This window comes from Tupaia chinensis, unplaced genomic scaffold, assembly GCF_000334495.1.
Source record: "Tupaia chinensis unplaced genomic scaffold, TupChi_1.0 Scaffold000262_1, whole genome shotgun sequence".
NCBI lineage: Eukaryota > Metazoa > Chordata > Mammalia > Scandentia > Tupaiidae > Tupaia > Tupaia belangeri.
Window position 1 is genome coordinate 51974 of NW_006159742.1, and position 14839 is coordinate 66812.

Genomic DNA, 14839 nt, shown 5'->3' on the forward strand with positions numbered 1-14839 from the left:
TCGAAACTGAAAGAGTAGCCTGCAGAGGACACATTCAAAGTTCTAGCTCATGGGTAATAAATATTCAGAGAGGATGGTGCATCACCCTCTAGCAAAAAAAAAAAAAAAAAAAAAAAAAGTCAATTATTTGATATAGTTTACTCACCCATGCAGAAAATGTTTACTGAGCACTCACAGTGATCTGGGTCCTGTGTGAGAGTATATAAGACAGACATGACCCCTACTGTCAAGGAATCTACAATCTATTGTAGTTCATATTATAGAGATGCTTTCATATTTGTACTTAAAATTGTATTATTTTGACTTATATCATTTTATTCGTTATCTTAATCTATAAATAGGAAAATGAAACTTTATGTTAAAACTTCAATTTATTCAACCCTCATTGAATTGTTTTAAGTCATTTGAAATTACCACAAACCAAATTAAATTATCCCTTTCAATAGCACTCAAACTTGAGTGTCTGTGTTAGTCTCTTATAAAAGAATTCCCACCTACTTTTATATTTATGAATTTGAGAAAGAAGAACAATCTAGTATTGGGTGAAATGTAATAAATTTATTCTAACCAGAAGGAGAGCAAATTTGTGGTTCATGGTGTGGAAGCCTACAGTTATATCCTGACCAATAGGGGAGTGAACCAGAGCTGTGGTTGTTAGAAAACATTCATGAGTAAATAAAAAAAAAGAAGAAGGAGAAAGAGAAGGAAAATGTTTGTGACTACTTCAATAAATAATTATTAATTATTAACATATGCATTGGATTTATTCAAATATAATAAATATGGTTTTCCAAATGCTTGAAAATAGCATATTGGACTAAAATGCTTTTTCAACTAAGCTATCCTCTTCCCTTATTTACATGATTCAAATTCATATCAGACACATTTTCCTTAATGTTAAGATAAACCTGTTATATAGGTCAGAATTATCACCCATTCCAGTGAAGCATGTTAATGAGGTGCTTGTTTATTTACTGAGTATTATTCAAACCATTCATGTACATCCCATGTAGTTCATAATGACTTTTTTAAATAATGCAATCAAGAGCATTCACAGGGACAGCATGCCCTTGTCTGTTTACCATGTCTCTTTGTTTATTTACTCACTGGTTTATGAAGTACGATGCATTGCAAAGACTCTCTGGTAATTATGGAAAATTACTAAGGTTCCTCTACATAGTATTTCTCATTATACTGTAACAAGAGTTCTCAGAGAACTCAATTATGTAGCCAAAGATTAAGGTTTATGTCCAAGTAAAGAAAAAAACATGGTAAATCCAGCCTAAATTTCAGCTCATTTGGAAAAAAATAAACTAAACTCAGCCAATGTTTGTGCTGTCATGTAGATGAATGATAGGTAATCTTTGGGGGTCTAGGACCACTTTGAGAATTTTTTTTTTTGAAAAGGTTTTTGTTATGGGACATTTGTGCTCACCAGAGAGACACAGAGACAGAAAGAGAGAAATCACCCCCAGGGGGGATGGCCATGCCACAATCCCTTCTCCTCCATTCTCCTCTTGGGATCTTGGGCACTAACGCACTCACACCCAGCATGAGTTTAAGCCACTGGGTCCAGGACGTGAACCGCCATTGGCTACATGGGAGTTCAGCAACATAGCCATTACACTAACTGCTGGTCCCCCACTTTGAGAATTTAATCAAAGTTATTGATTCTTCCAAGAAAATCTGGACTAGGTGAACTTCTGGTGAAGAAAAACTGAGTTTTCACAGATGAGCCAGTTGGAGTGCATCATTAGTCTCACGTTGCCAGTGACTTCTTTGTTTCTGAGCTCTAAATGTTTCTATCAGTAAACTTATTAAATGAAGTCTACATGAACTACAAATTTATAATTATAATTTGAATATTGGTTCAGAACCCAAAAGCTTGCTCTTCTTCTTGTCTTACCTAAAAGCCAACCCCTGTCATTCTGTCCTCTGCTTTCAGAAGCCTGAATATCTTCCACGGCCATCAGTTTTCCCCACTCTGCTCAGTACATCTCTGAAACTGAGCAGCCACCCACTGCACCTTCTCCTTCGAAAACTCCCCTTGAATTCTCTATAATTTCTGATCAGTAAATTAAACTTTATGTTTAATAGCTCTTCTGAACATTTCCTTCTTATCTTTGCTTTAAATGAAACTGAATTATTCCTTAAGGATATCACAATCTTCTCAAATAGAAGCTGTCTTTTCCCCCTCCCATCTCAAATATAAGGGTCAGGAGATAGATACTTCTTCATGCTTTCCCCTGGAGTCTCAAATCATTTCCTCCTTCCTTCTATAGTTTCAGAACTCATGCCAGCTATGCCAGTCTCTCTACCTCCTCATTGCTCTCATCTTCTTACCTCCCAGTTACTCCTTCTTTTTGATAGGACTGGATTTTGGACCATAGATTAGTTTTCCTTATCACTTTCACTTCTGGAATCATTTTTAAAATTTTTGCCACAGGGTGCATGCTAGAGAGAGATAGAGAGAGGGAAAATGAGAAAGCACCCTCCACAGGGGATGGTGACACACAATCCCTTCTCCTCCATCTTTCCCTTCTTACAGAACTTTAGGTATACACCCATGCCCAGCATGTTTTTCAAGCTTTCAGATCCAGATCCAGGACTCGAACCACTCTGTTGGCCATGCAGGATCCAGCCTCCTCAACCACCCCATCACTAGCTGGCCCCTGACATTTTCAGTGAGTTCAACATCCACATGAATGACTCATCATATATATTTTGTCTCCATTTCTTAATCACCTCAATTTCACACCATCAAAACTATGTTGACAGGAGGGAACCAGCAGTTAGCGTAATGGCTATGTCGCTGGACTCCCACGTAGTCGACCGCGGTTCGTGTCCCGGACCCGGTGGCTTAAAACTCACGCCGGGCGCGTGTGCGTGCGTGCCCAAGATCCCGAGAGGAGAATGGAGGAGAAGGGATTGCGGCGTGACCATCCCCCCTGGGGGGTGATTTCTCGCTTTCTGTCTCTATGTCTCTCTCTGTCTGTCTGGCGAGCGCACGCGCCCTACAGTGAAAATCTCTCCAAAAAAAAAAAAAAAAAAAACTATGTTGACAGGAGAGGGTAGAGTTAGGGTCACACCCTGTTTCTCCCATACCATCTCAGCTAGCCATTCCCATAATCATATTTTGGGTCTTATCTTGATCACTTCCATAATCTCAGTTTCAAACATCCCATTGCTAGCCACCACCTTCTATTCTCTGAGCTCACTTATTCTATCAACAACATCCTCCTCTATTTCCCTATCCATTTCCAGACATTTGTGTCCTGTTTTTACTTAACTCTTTTCCAATCTCCAGTATTATGGCCCATCATTACTACCATTCCCTTGGGTCTCTCTTTTGAATGCACTATCCTAATGAATCCTTGACCAAACCTGAATGTTCACTGTTTTTACCTCTTGAATAGTATAGGCAAAATAACTTCTTAAGATTATTCATTTACTTTTTCCATGAGAGAAAGACAGAGAGACCAGCACTCCTCAGTTGAACTTTCATTCCAAGATCCACAGTGATGAATATATTTGTGTGGTTTATAAGCGGCCCAGTCTGTTTTATTTTGTTATAGCCGTTCAAATGAACCAAGACAGGGAGACAATATGTCCTTAAACTTTCTAAAGTCTTCTAATATGTACGAGAACAAAAAATTTTAGAGTCCATAACAAGATTAGAAATTATCCAAAGTTACCCATTCAACTTTTATTTTAAAAGTTCAGCAATGCAGAGCGACCAAGTCAGAATCATAGGTTGGATAGTAGTGAGTACAGTATTAGAATCGTGATCTCTAAGATAGACACTATTGTTATGTGCTATTTGTAATTGTGAACTCCTTGGAGTAATAGTATCCTAAAAATAATATGGTGTAGGGGCCAGTAGGTGGCATAAGTAGATAAAGTGCTGGACTCCCACATGTCAACCACAGTTTGAGTCCCGGATGCAGTAGCTTGAAACTCATGCCAGGTACATGTATATGTGTGCACCAAATCCCCAGAGGCAAGTGGAGAAGAAGGGATTGCAGCCTGCCACGGGGGGTGGGGGGGGGGTCATTTCTTGCTTCTGTCTCTCTGTCTCTCTTTTTCTCTCTGGTAAGTGCATGCAACCTACAGCAAAAATCTCTTGAAAAAAAAAAAAAAAGGTAATATGATATTAGCATCTGACCAAAAAGCTATGAAGTAGATTTATGGGTTCACTCAATGAATCCCATATGGATACTCAAAAGATACCCACAATCACTAACTAGAAACCAATATGTAAAAGTAACAACATTCCAGGGGCATACCAGCTTGGAGGCTATTTTGTTTTTTGCTTCTCCCATTTACTTCAATCATGGCCTACTGTAAATGGATACTGAATTTTGGAAGACTCTGGCCTCAGGAGCCGCCTTTAGATAGCTGGACATATAGAAAAAAAAGCTGGAGATGGTCAGCCTCCTGTCCATTTCCATGCAAACTTAGAGAATTTTTACAAATTAATTTCATTTTATAATTCAACAACCAGCCACCAACCCAATAAACATGTTTTGCCCACCTGTAATTGTCAGGAAGCGTGCGGGGTGCTGGGCTCAGAGACAAATGTGATGTGGTTCCTATGCTCAGGAGTGCACGAGCGGGCTAAAGGCCCTTTGACACATTGGTGTGATCCAGTCACCCCAAAGGCTAAGCATAAGGAACTTGCTATTAATAATCAAGTACTGTGCTCAAGTTGGTGAAATATTTACTTTACAAGATTAGTACAGATTCAATTATCCTTACAGTAATTTGGACTCATTTGCTGCGATTGTGTACATTACTGAGTAGGAGTCAAAGAGGTGGAGTTACACATTCACAAACTACAAATAATCTACATCCTATTTTATCTTTGCTGCAGCCCATCATCATCTGGGTAAATCCGAGGAGGTGTGTCAGCCAGTGAAAGTCATCAATCATGTGTCAAAGCAGAAAAAGTGCTGACAAGCTCTAGCCTGAAGGCCAATGGGAGAGGGAGACACACAGATTGACAGTGATTACAGAGTAGTCTGCTACGTGCTATAATTAGGACTTGCTGTATGCAGGGAAATTTTTAGGCATGCAGAGAAAAAGTATCTAATCCAGTCTTAGCAAGGAAAAGGTCAGAAGAAACTGTGTTGATAGGAGAGGGTAGAGTTTGGGTCAGAGGAATCTGTACCAAGATGCTACTAACACATGATGAGGCTGATCAGGACTGGCAGAACCAGGAGCTGAATTGGGACTGCTTGGGAAGAGCACAGGTTAGGGTTCTTAGTCCCCTCATTCTCTGAGTGAAATAGGATTCAGAAAGTGGATTCTCCAGTTAAACTGCAGACATCTGGCAAGGGTTGCAGTCTAGTACATGGGATGCAGTCAACTTCAGAGATACTAGTCTAGCAGGAGCCAGGCAAAGTGCACAGCACAGTCAAAAGTATGATGGCAGATGGAAGTTGAATGGATAATTTCTAATCTCTATTGAATTCAAGATTCGAATTCAGCATTTAGACAGAAAACGTAGAAAGAGCTACTGCAACTGTCAGGACACATGGGACCATAGAACAGCACAGGGAGATTGAGAGAGTGAAACTAAGGGAAGGTTATCTGAACTCTGAGCCCTTGGTCAGCCTTGATTTTGATGTGAGGTAAGGGCTAACAGATCTGTGCAACTCCACAGGGTCAAGCAAGGAGACAGATGAAGGAAAAGAAGAAAGTGATAGCTCTGCCACAGAAAATCTCAGTCTAACAAGGGAGAAACACACAGGTAAGCAAACAAGCTTTGGGGATGCTGTGTTAAAGGCTTCTACAAGGTACAGAAGAAAGTGCAAAAAAGGAAGCATTCAGTTCAGCCTGGGGAGGTTGGGCAAAAGGCTTGAAATGGAGGTGACCAGGAAATGGACTTGGGAGATGATCAGTGTTTGCCCAGTAGACGTGAGACAAAGGGGCTCACTGGGAAAGACATTCCAAACAAACAAGGTGGCATGATAAGAAGCAATCAGGTGCGTGGGGCAGCCTGTAACATGGGGACAGCATGTGGACAAAACACTGAGTCAGGATTGACTACATACACTGTATGGGGCTCAGTGATGAGGTATGTCTGTGCCCAGGCCTCATGCAGACAGCAGGTCATGTAAGCTGAGTTTGGACTTTGTTGTGTAAGTCACTAAAGGTTTTTTATTTTTTTTAAACAGTTTCATTGAAATATAATTCACAGGGACCAGTAGATGGTGTAATGGTTATGTCATTGGACTCCCACGTAGTGGATCACGGTTAGCATCCCAGACTCAGCAGCTTAAAACTCACGCCAAGTAGGTGTGTGTGTGTGTGTGTGTGTGTGTGCGCTTAAGATCTGGAAAGGAGAATGGAAGAGAAAGGATTTGGGGGCAGCCATCCCTCCTGGGGGCAGATTTCTCACCTTCTGTCTCTCTTTTTGTCTCTCTGGAGAGCTCACATGCCCTATAGCAAATAGATAAATATATATATAATTAATTAAATATATTTTAATTAAATTAATTCTATAAATTATATATATGTACATAAATATTTCATTTACATGCCAAATGATCCATCCACTTACAATATACCATTCAATGAATAGTGAGTATATTCACACAGAGAGGCAATCATCACCACGATCAAGTTTAAAATATTTTTGTTGTGTCAAAAAAAAAAAAAAAACCCAGGACAGACAGTGGCACAGTAATAATACAACACTCTGGGATGCTGGGCCCACATGGCTAGGACCTGGGTTCATGTCCTGTCGTCTCCATGTACATTCATGCTCGGTATGTATACACCCATGATTCAAGTGGCTAGGTCTGGGAGTGGTCCCAGTGGGCCCCTTTGTCTCACGTCTACTGGGCATGAAGGTCCTGTTGGGGTTGCCTCTCTACCTTTTTCTTTCTTTCTCTCATGGAAGAAACAAATGCACTTAAAGATAAAGAAAAAAAAAAAAGAAAGAAAAAAGAAATCCAATCCTCTTTAGCTATTGATCGTATACCCTATACCTTCCATTAGCTCAAAACAAGCACTAATATACTCTGTCTCTGTAGATTCCCCTGTTCCAACCATTTTATAGGAACAGAATCACCTAATAGGTGGTCTTTTGTGACTGGCTTCTTTTACTTAGCTTAACATTTTCTAAGTTCATTGATAACATGTGTATTTCACTTTTATGCCCAAATAATACGTTGCAAAAAGCAAATTTTGGCTTTAGGAGAGTAGATCTGACATCAGGCGAGGAGAGAACTAAAAGGATAAGTGAGACTAGAGGCAGGAAATTCTAACAAAATTAGGAATAATATATTGTATAATGGAAATTTGCCAAGAGAGTAGATCTGAAATATTCTTACCACCATCACACACACAAAAAAATCATCACAATCTCATTTATTATTAAAAAAAAAAAAAAAAAAAAAAGGAGTCACATTTTGAGACTCTTCCCAAGGGAACTACCACTTCTCTAGTTACCAAGTTTTCCATCTGTTCTTCCTACTTTCTTCTCCTAGTAATATTTCTGGATACGACCGGAGGCAGTCCAATTTAAAATGCATTAGTAAGGGTTAGGCAATTGATTGGTTCTAGAAGGTAGGATTAAGAAAGGAGCCATTAACTCCTGGTTTCTGGTTGGACTGACTGGTAAAAAACAGTAGTTCTGGTTGGTAAGGTGCATAAAGCAGACCAGGAAAGGGTACATAAACAAAGAGGAAGTATTCAGATTTAAGCATATTGACATTGGGGTGCCTGGGAGACATCCTTGGGAAGAGATTTGGCAGGTAGCTGGATAGAATTCCTATGGTCATACTTCAAAATACCTGGGTTTCTGTCTGTTTGTTTGTTTGAAAGTTTTTGCCATTGGGCACGTGTCTCACTAGAGAGAGACAAAAAGAGATGTAGAGAGATAGAGAGAAAAAGTGAGAAATCAGCACCAGCAGAGATAGCCATGCCATAATCCTTTCTCCTCCATTCTCTTCTCAAGGTTTTGGACATGTATATACACACACCCAGCATGATTTTCAAACCTCTGCGTCCAGGACCTGAACTGTGGCTAGCCATGTAGAGTCCAGAGTGTTAACCAACACCACTTGCTGGCCTCCAAACTGCTTATTTCAAATGCTTACACTACATACACACAAAGAAGTTTAGTGTTTTCTCAGTTAAGTGTCTAGAATGCTACCATTCACCCTACTCTTTGCCATAGCAAATAGAATTTGAAATTAAGAAATTGGTCTGGGTACTCAGTGAAAAAGCATTTAGGGGAGGTGTCTCAGTAAAAGATAAATGATAACTAGGCATTTCCCCAGTTCTCTTCTGTTCTTTGTTAGAGTGATCTACGTGGTGTTTCGAAATTTACAACTAATCATAGACTTTCCCTAATATCTAAATTCACCCATTCGCTCAATCAGTCCTTCAGTAGGAACATATAGAATGCCAGGGACTACTCAGATGCTCAGGGTGCAACGTGTTAAATTAAACAAACATGGCCTCTGCCCATCCCATCACATGAGTGGAGGTTCCTCCATGTTTTTTCTTACTCAAAAGCTATTTGTTTTTCTGGGAAAAGTGATCGTCTAGCATCTGAGAGTTGAACTGGGTAGAAAGATTTTATTTTATGCATCAAATCATATTTTAATAATTGTTTAAACCACCTTAGAAAAACACTTTTAAGTGGTTGGCAATTCTCTTGAGATATTAAGCTTCATGAGCAGCATTGAAAAAAGTTACAAAATTGTTTAAGTCTCCAAAGAATACATTTTTAATTTTCCAAAGCAAGATAGGAGTTGAAAACCTAGTTTAAAAATGGAAACTCAGGATTAACATTGAGCATAAGACTGTAAACACTCCAGCACTGTCTGCCTATGGATGAAAAAGCCAAAAACAAAAAAGGGGGTTGGGAGGAAGAGGAAGGCAACATCACTGTTTGCAAAGTGTTTCTTCTACTTAATGGTGCAATTTTAATGACAAAAATTACTTGGGCTGGCCAAGTAATCAGCTAGTATGAGCCTTCTCATTTCTGTTTTAAACTTTTTTTGCTACTCTAGGTAGTTTGTACTTTAATATACATTTTAGAATAAATTTGTCAGTTTCTAGGAAGGAAAAAGTTTACTGGGATAGTTTGTTGGAATTTTATTAAATCTATATAAGTCATTTTTAGACTAATTGACATTTAATTATACTGTTTCTTCTAATTCATGAATGTGCTATATCCACCATTAATTAAATTTTATGAAATTTCTTTCAGCTGTGTTTTGTAGTTTTTCTCAGTTGTTGTTCTGGGGATTAGACAAATTTGTAATTCATACTCCTTCTGGTTCAGAGATTAAATTCTCCTTTGTCTTCCATCTGCTTTTCTATACTTTCCAATGTCTTTGAATATTTTTTAAATTATTGAACAGGTTTTAATTATTTTTTATAATTATAAAAGATTTTTATAATTATAAATTATAATTCTGAAATTTATGGGGCCACTCCTCTCTTCCCTTATTACCAAAAGCAAACCCATTAAAAATATTCATAATAGGGACCAACACATGGCATGGTGGCTAAGGATGCTCAACTCCCACATGACTGACTATGGTTCAAGTCCCAGACCTGGCAACTTGCTTTCTCACTTTCTCTCTCTTACTCTGTCCCTCTCTGATCAAGTTAAATAAAATAATTCTAAAATAGTTATATTAATAATATGGGAACCAGCAGTTAGCGTAATGGCTATGTCACTGGACTCCCACGTAGTCGACCACGGTTCACATCCCAGACCCGGTGGCTTAAAACTCATGCCGGGCACATGTGCGTGCGTGCCCAAGATCCCGAGAGGAGAATGGAGGAGAAGGGATTGCGGTGTGACCATCCCCCCTGGGGGGTGATTTCTCGCTTTCTGTCTCTATGTCTCTCTCTGTCTGTCTGGCGAGCGCACGCGCCCTATAGTGAAAAAATCTCTCCAAAAAAAAAAATAATTATATTAATAATAAACAATCCTAAAGCAAAGATGGAAGCACTTCTTTGCTCTAAATTCTATCATTCTTTTCAGGGTTTTTCACCATTTCATATTCTCTATTATTAGCACACATAGATCATGGTACTTGTTGTTATAATAACATCTTCATTTTAGTCAGCTAAAGCCTAAAATGAGAACAAAATAGATAAAGCAAAACTAGTTTGTATCAAGGTTTTAATATTTGTGAATTACACAGATCAGACCAAACTCATGGGTCAGAAAACCCAGATATGTGCTCATTCTCTTGAAAATACTATTGGAAGGGACCAGTAGATGGCGCGGTAGTTGAGGCACTGGCCAACCATGGTTTGAGCCCCAGACCTGGTGGCTTGCTTTCTCACTTTCCTCTTTCTCTCTCTTTCTGTGTTTCTTTCTGGTCAAATTAAAATAAATGAATGAATAAATAAAGTTAAATAAAATAATTCTTTATTTAAAAAAAGAACTACTCTGGGTCATTGGGAAAGTCATGACATATTTTTTTATGCAAAAATATATCATGACTTTTCCAACAACCTAGTACACTGTAAAAGTAAAGAAACTTCCTCAGCAAAAGGTGAGACAATGAGGAGAGTACAGGTAAATACTTTGAAATATCATCCAATGTGTTTAATTTCTCAATCTCAATAATTCCTCTTCCTTATGACTCCTCCCTTTACTCCCTCCATTCAGAGAGGAGTGAGAGCCAGGGTGTCTCACATTCACTTCCCTTGAATTTGTCATATTAAAATAGAAATGAAGCTGGAAATGAACTAGTTAACACTTAGCTGTGGAAGTACAAGTTAGATGTAACTATTCTATATTTATTTCATTATTTACTTAATTATTTCATTTTATTAAAAGAGTATTTGACTAGGTAATTCAAGTGCTTAGTATGACATTCATAATGTCCGAAACAGTTTACAGTAAAAACGTTTCTTTCATTCCCTATCTCCTAGCAATTTCCTTCCTGTTTTCTTCTATAAATTTATAGTTTTATTTTTTACATTAAAGTCTTCGGATTCATCTGAAAGGTATTTTTATGCAAACTGTGAAAAATGGACCCAATAGTGTTTTGTTTTGTTTCCAGGTGCCTACTCAGATGGACTAATACTGTTGTTAAATAATCCTATTCCCCCTTACTGATTTGAAATGTTTTCACCATGTACTGATTTCCCATGTGCACTGGATCTAATTCTATACTCTCTATGCTTTCCGATAACATGGCTGTCAAATCATAAGCCAGTTTCACTACTATTGTAATATCACAATATATAATAAGTTCTTTCTGAACATATGTATGCCACCCATTGAAAAGAAGGAAGGAGGGCCAGCCAGTGGTGTGGTGGTTAAGGCAGCTGAATGTCCAGTTTAAGTCCCAGGTCCAGAACTTAAAAAACAACATGCCAGGTGTGTATCTGTGCATGTCCAAAATCCTAATAAGAGAATGGAGGAAAAGGAATTGCAGTGTGGCCATTTCCCCTGGAGGATATTTTCTCACTTTCTCTATCTCCCTCTGTCTCCTATCTCTCCCCAGTGAGCACATGAGCCCTATAGCAGACTTTTCTTTTCCTTCTTTATTTCTTTTTTTTTTTTGAGAGGTTTTTGCTACAGAGGGCGTGCACTCACCAGAAAGAGAGAGACAGAGAGACAGAAAGTGAGAAATCACCCCCTGGGGGGATGGCCACGCCATGATCCCTTCTCCTCCATTCTCCTCTCGGGATCTTGGGCACGCACGCACATGCGCCCAGTGTGAGTTTAAGCCACCAGGTCCGGGACTTGAACCACAGTCAACTTCATGGGAGTCCAGTGACGTAGCCATTACACCATCTGCTGGCCCCTAGCAGATTTTTTTAGAAGAAAGAAAGAATTAAGAAAAAGAAAGAAAGAAAGAGGGGGGAAAAAAGAAAAGAAAGAAAAGAAGCAGGGAAAAAGCCCTAAAACTAACTGAATCAACTAAGAAAATTTAAGAGACTGAATTGACAAGATTAAATTTTTTCTATATGATTTAAATATTCTAAAATTTTAAATGTGAATTACAAAAATAGATTTAAAAATTATTTTTCACACCTGAATTTTGTGACTAGAAAATTTATTCTCCCAAAATAGTCATAGCTTGTGTAATTGTATTTGAGAACATACTTTTAAAACTACTTGTATGAATACCACCTCTACTATGACCTTTGTTGGCTATTATTTTTTCTTTCTTAGCTCTCATCCCTTAGTGATACGGAGTTTGGAAACTGCTCGAGTCAGACATGACAGTAATACTAAGTTTAACAGTGTAAGTACTCTCTGGAACCAGCAGTTAGCGTAATGGCTATGTCGCTGGATTCCCACATAGTCGACTGTGGTTCGCGTCCCGGACCCGGTGGCTTAGAACTCACACCAGGCACGTGTGTGTGCGTGCCAACATCCCAAGAGGAGAATGGAGGAGAAGGGATTGTAGCATGACCATCCCCCCTGGGGGGTGATTTCTCGCTTTCTGTCTCTATGTCTCTCTCTGTCTGTCTGGCGAGCGCACACGTCCTATAGTGAAAAAACCTCTCCAAAAACAAAAACAAAAACAAAACAGTGTAAGTACTCTCCGCCTTGCCACTTGTCTACCTGGGGTTAATGCCAAATACCTGGCTATTTGGTTTCACATCCTATGTCTGATCGATCTAGTACAGAGCTCAGAAGACACTTAGTATGTTGATTCATCACTATCCAGGGCAGATTTTCCCAGAGAAGAAATATTATACATGGTAATTATGCTCTGAGTTCAACCCACAACACATTTATTTAACACTAGGTTATCACAGTAGTTGAACTGATGTACAAATAAGAAAATAATTGAAAGCAATCACTGGGCCAGCCCCGTGGGCTGGTGCTTAAGAGAGCTGGATGGCACAAGGCAGCACAGTTTGAACCTCAGCCCCAGCAGCTTGAGAATATACAGGTTGCATGTGTATACCTGCCCAACATCCTGCCAAGGTGGAGAAATGGAGGAGAAGGAATTGTAGCATGGCCACACCCCTTTGGGGCTGCATCCTCCCTCTCCATCTCTCTCTCTGTCTCTCTGTCTGTCTGCAAGTACATGTATTCTCTGGGAAATTATATATACACAGACAAAAAAAAATCTCAAAGATGTCAAAGCGACGCTAAATCCAATATGGCTAAGTATGTCCTGCCTATCACAACAACTTGGCCACTGGCACATGGGGAAAGATCCTGATGGCAAAGGTTACTGGTCCCCTCTATCCCTAGTGCTCACAGCACGCGTGGGTTGCTGATGGCAGAATGTGAGGTGACAGGAAGTCAGGGAGTGCCCATCTCCCGGTTGATCCACTTTAAACGAACTCTGTCCTGATGCTTGGGCTTGTGCACAGAGACAGATACCCCTATAATGGTCTCTCTCCCCACTCCAGTCACCTAGAAAGATTCACACTACTTTTTGAGCTTAAGGTTTGACCCATTCCTAAGGAATATTCAAAGGTTTTGAAGAAAATAGTTTATAGTCTCAAATTAAATGTTCATTTTAAAGTGGTAAAATTATGGGACTAGCCATTTCATCTGGATAGTAAGAATTATGAAGCAATTTCTCACTATATACACCTCTTTCCTCCCCCTTTTTTATATCATTGTTTAATTTCTTTTTGTTTTTGTGTTGTGAGCAAAGGGAGATTTTAACTTTAAAAAAGGTATTTTCACAAAATTTTTTTGTGGTTTGTTGGTTTTTTTTTGTTTTTCCCCAAAGGATGCATGCACCAACCAGAGAGAGGAAGGTAAAGAAAGCACACCTAGTGACACAGTCATGCCGCAATCCTTCCCATTTCATCCCTCCATCTCATCAGGAACCTGGGCGCGCACACCCAGGAACCTACCATGTTCCCAAGCTGCCAGGCTGCCACTCGAACTGTGGTCAGCCATGTGGACTCTGGCTCCTTTAACCAATAGTTACCAGAAAAGCCCTTCATAAAATCTTCTAAAATATTCCTGCGTCTTTAATCGGAATTTATACAATACCTGCTACATAATAGGCAACATTAGGAATTAGGGAAATCAAGGTACTTACTTTGATAAGTCATTGCTCAAAACCTGTTCTATGATAGAGAATCTAAAAACACAAGAAATTACTAACATGTTTATCTCTGGGGAAAATACTTAATTTTTATAGCAGCCCCTTTCTCACATTTTGAATTTTCTATCCTGTGTCTATGTATTGCTTATTCAAAAAGTTTGGTTTCTAAAATCCTATGTATTCCATAAGTCCTCTGGAAAATAATTTGTAACATGTAATAGGTTTTTGAATCATTAAAAATCATTCTACATTGTAGCAAATTAACAAGGTCTAATAAACTTTCCTGTTTATTCATCTTAATTTTGTTCCTAATAAATGAGCCATGGCAGGACCAGCAATTGGTGTAATGGCTATGTTGCTGGACTCCCATGTAGTTAACTACGGTTCAAGTCCTGGGCCTGGTGGCTTAAACTCAAGCCGGGCGCAAGTGCATGCATGCCCAAGATCCCAAGAGGAGAAAGGGATTGAGGCGCGGCCATCCCCCCAGGGGGTGATTTCCCGCTTTCTGTCTCTCTCCGTCTCTCTCTGTCTTTCTGGCGAGTGCACGCACCCTATAGCAAAAAATCTCTCCCCCCAAAAAAAGAAAAAAGAAATGAGCCATGGCTTAACTCGATTGCCAACCACCATAGATTCTTGTTGGGTACAAAGGATCCTATGATCCTTAACCTGTTTTTGGTTTTATGTTTTACATTCAATCACTGTATGTCTTAACCTGTCCTTTTTTTTTTTTTTTTCTTACCCTGTTCTTAACCCAATAGAACAGGGAAGATTTATCTCTACTTAAAAATCACCTCTTTGTACTTACCTTCAGCTCTTCT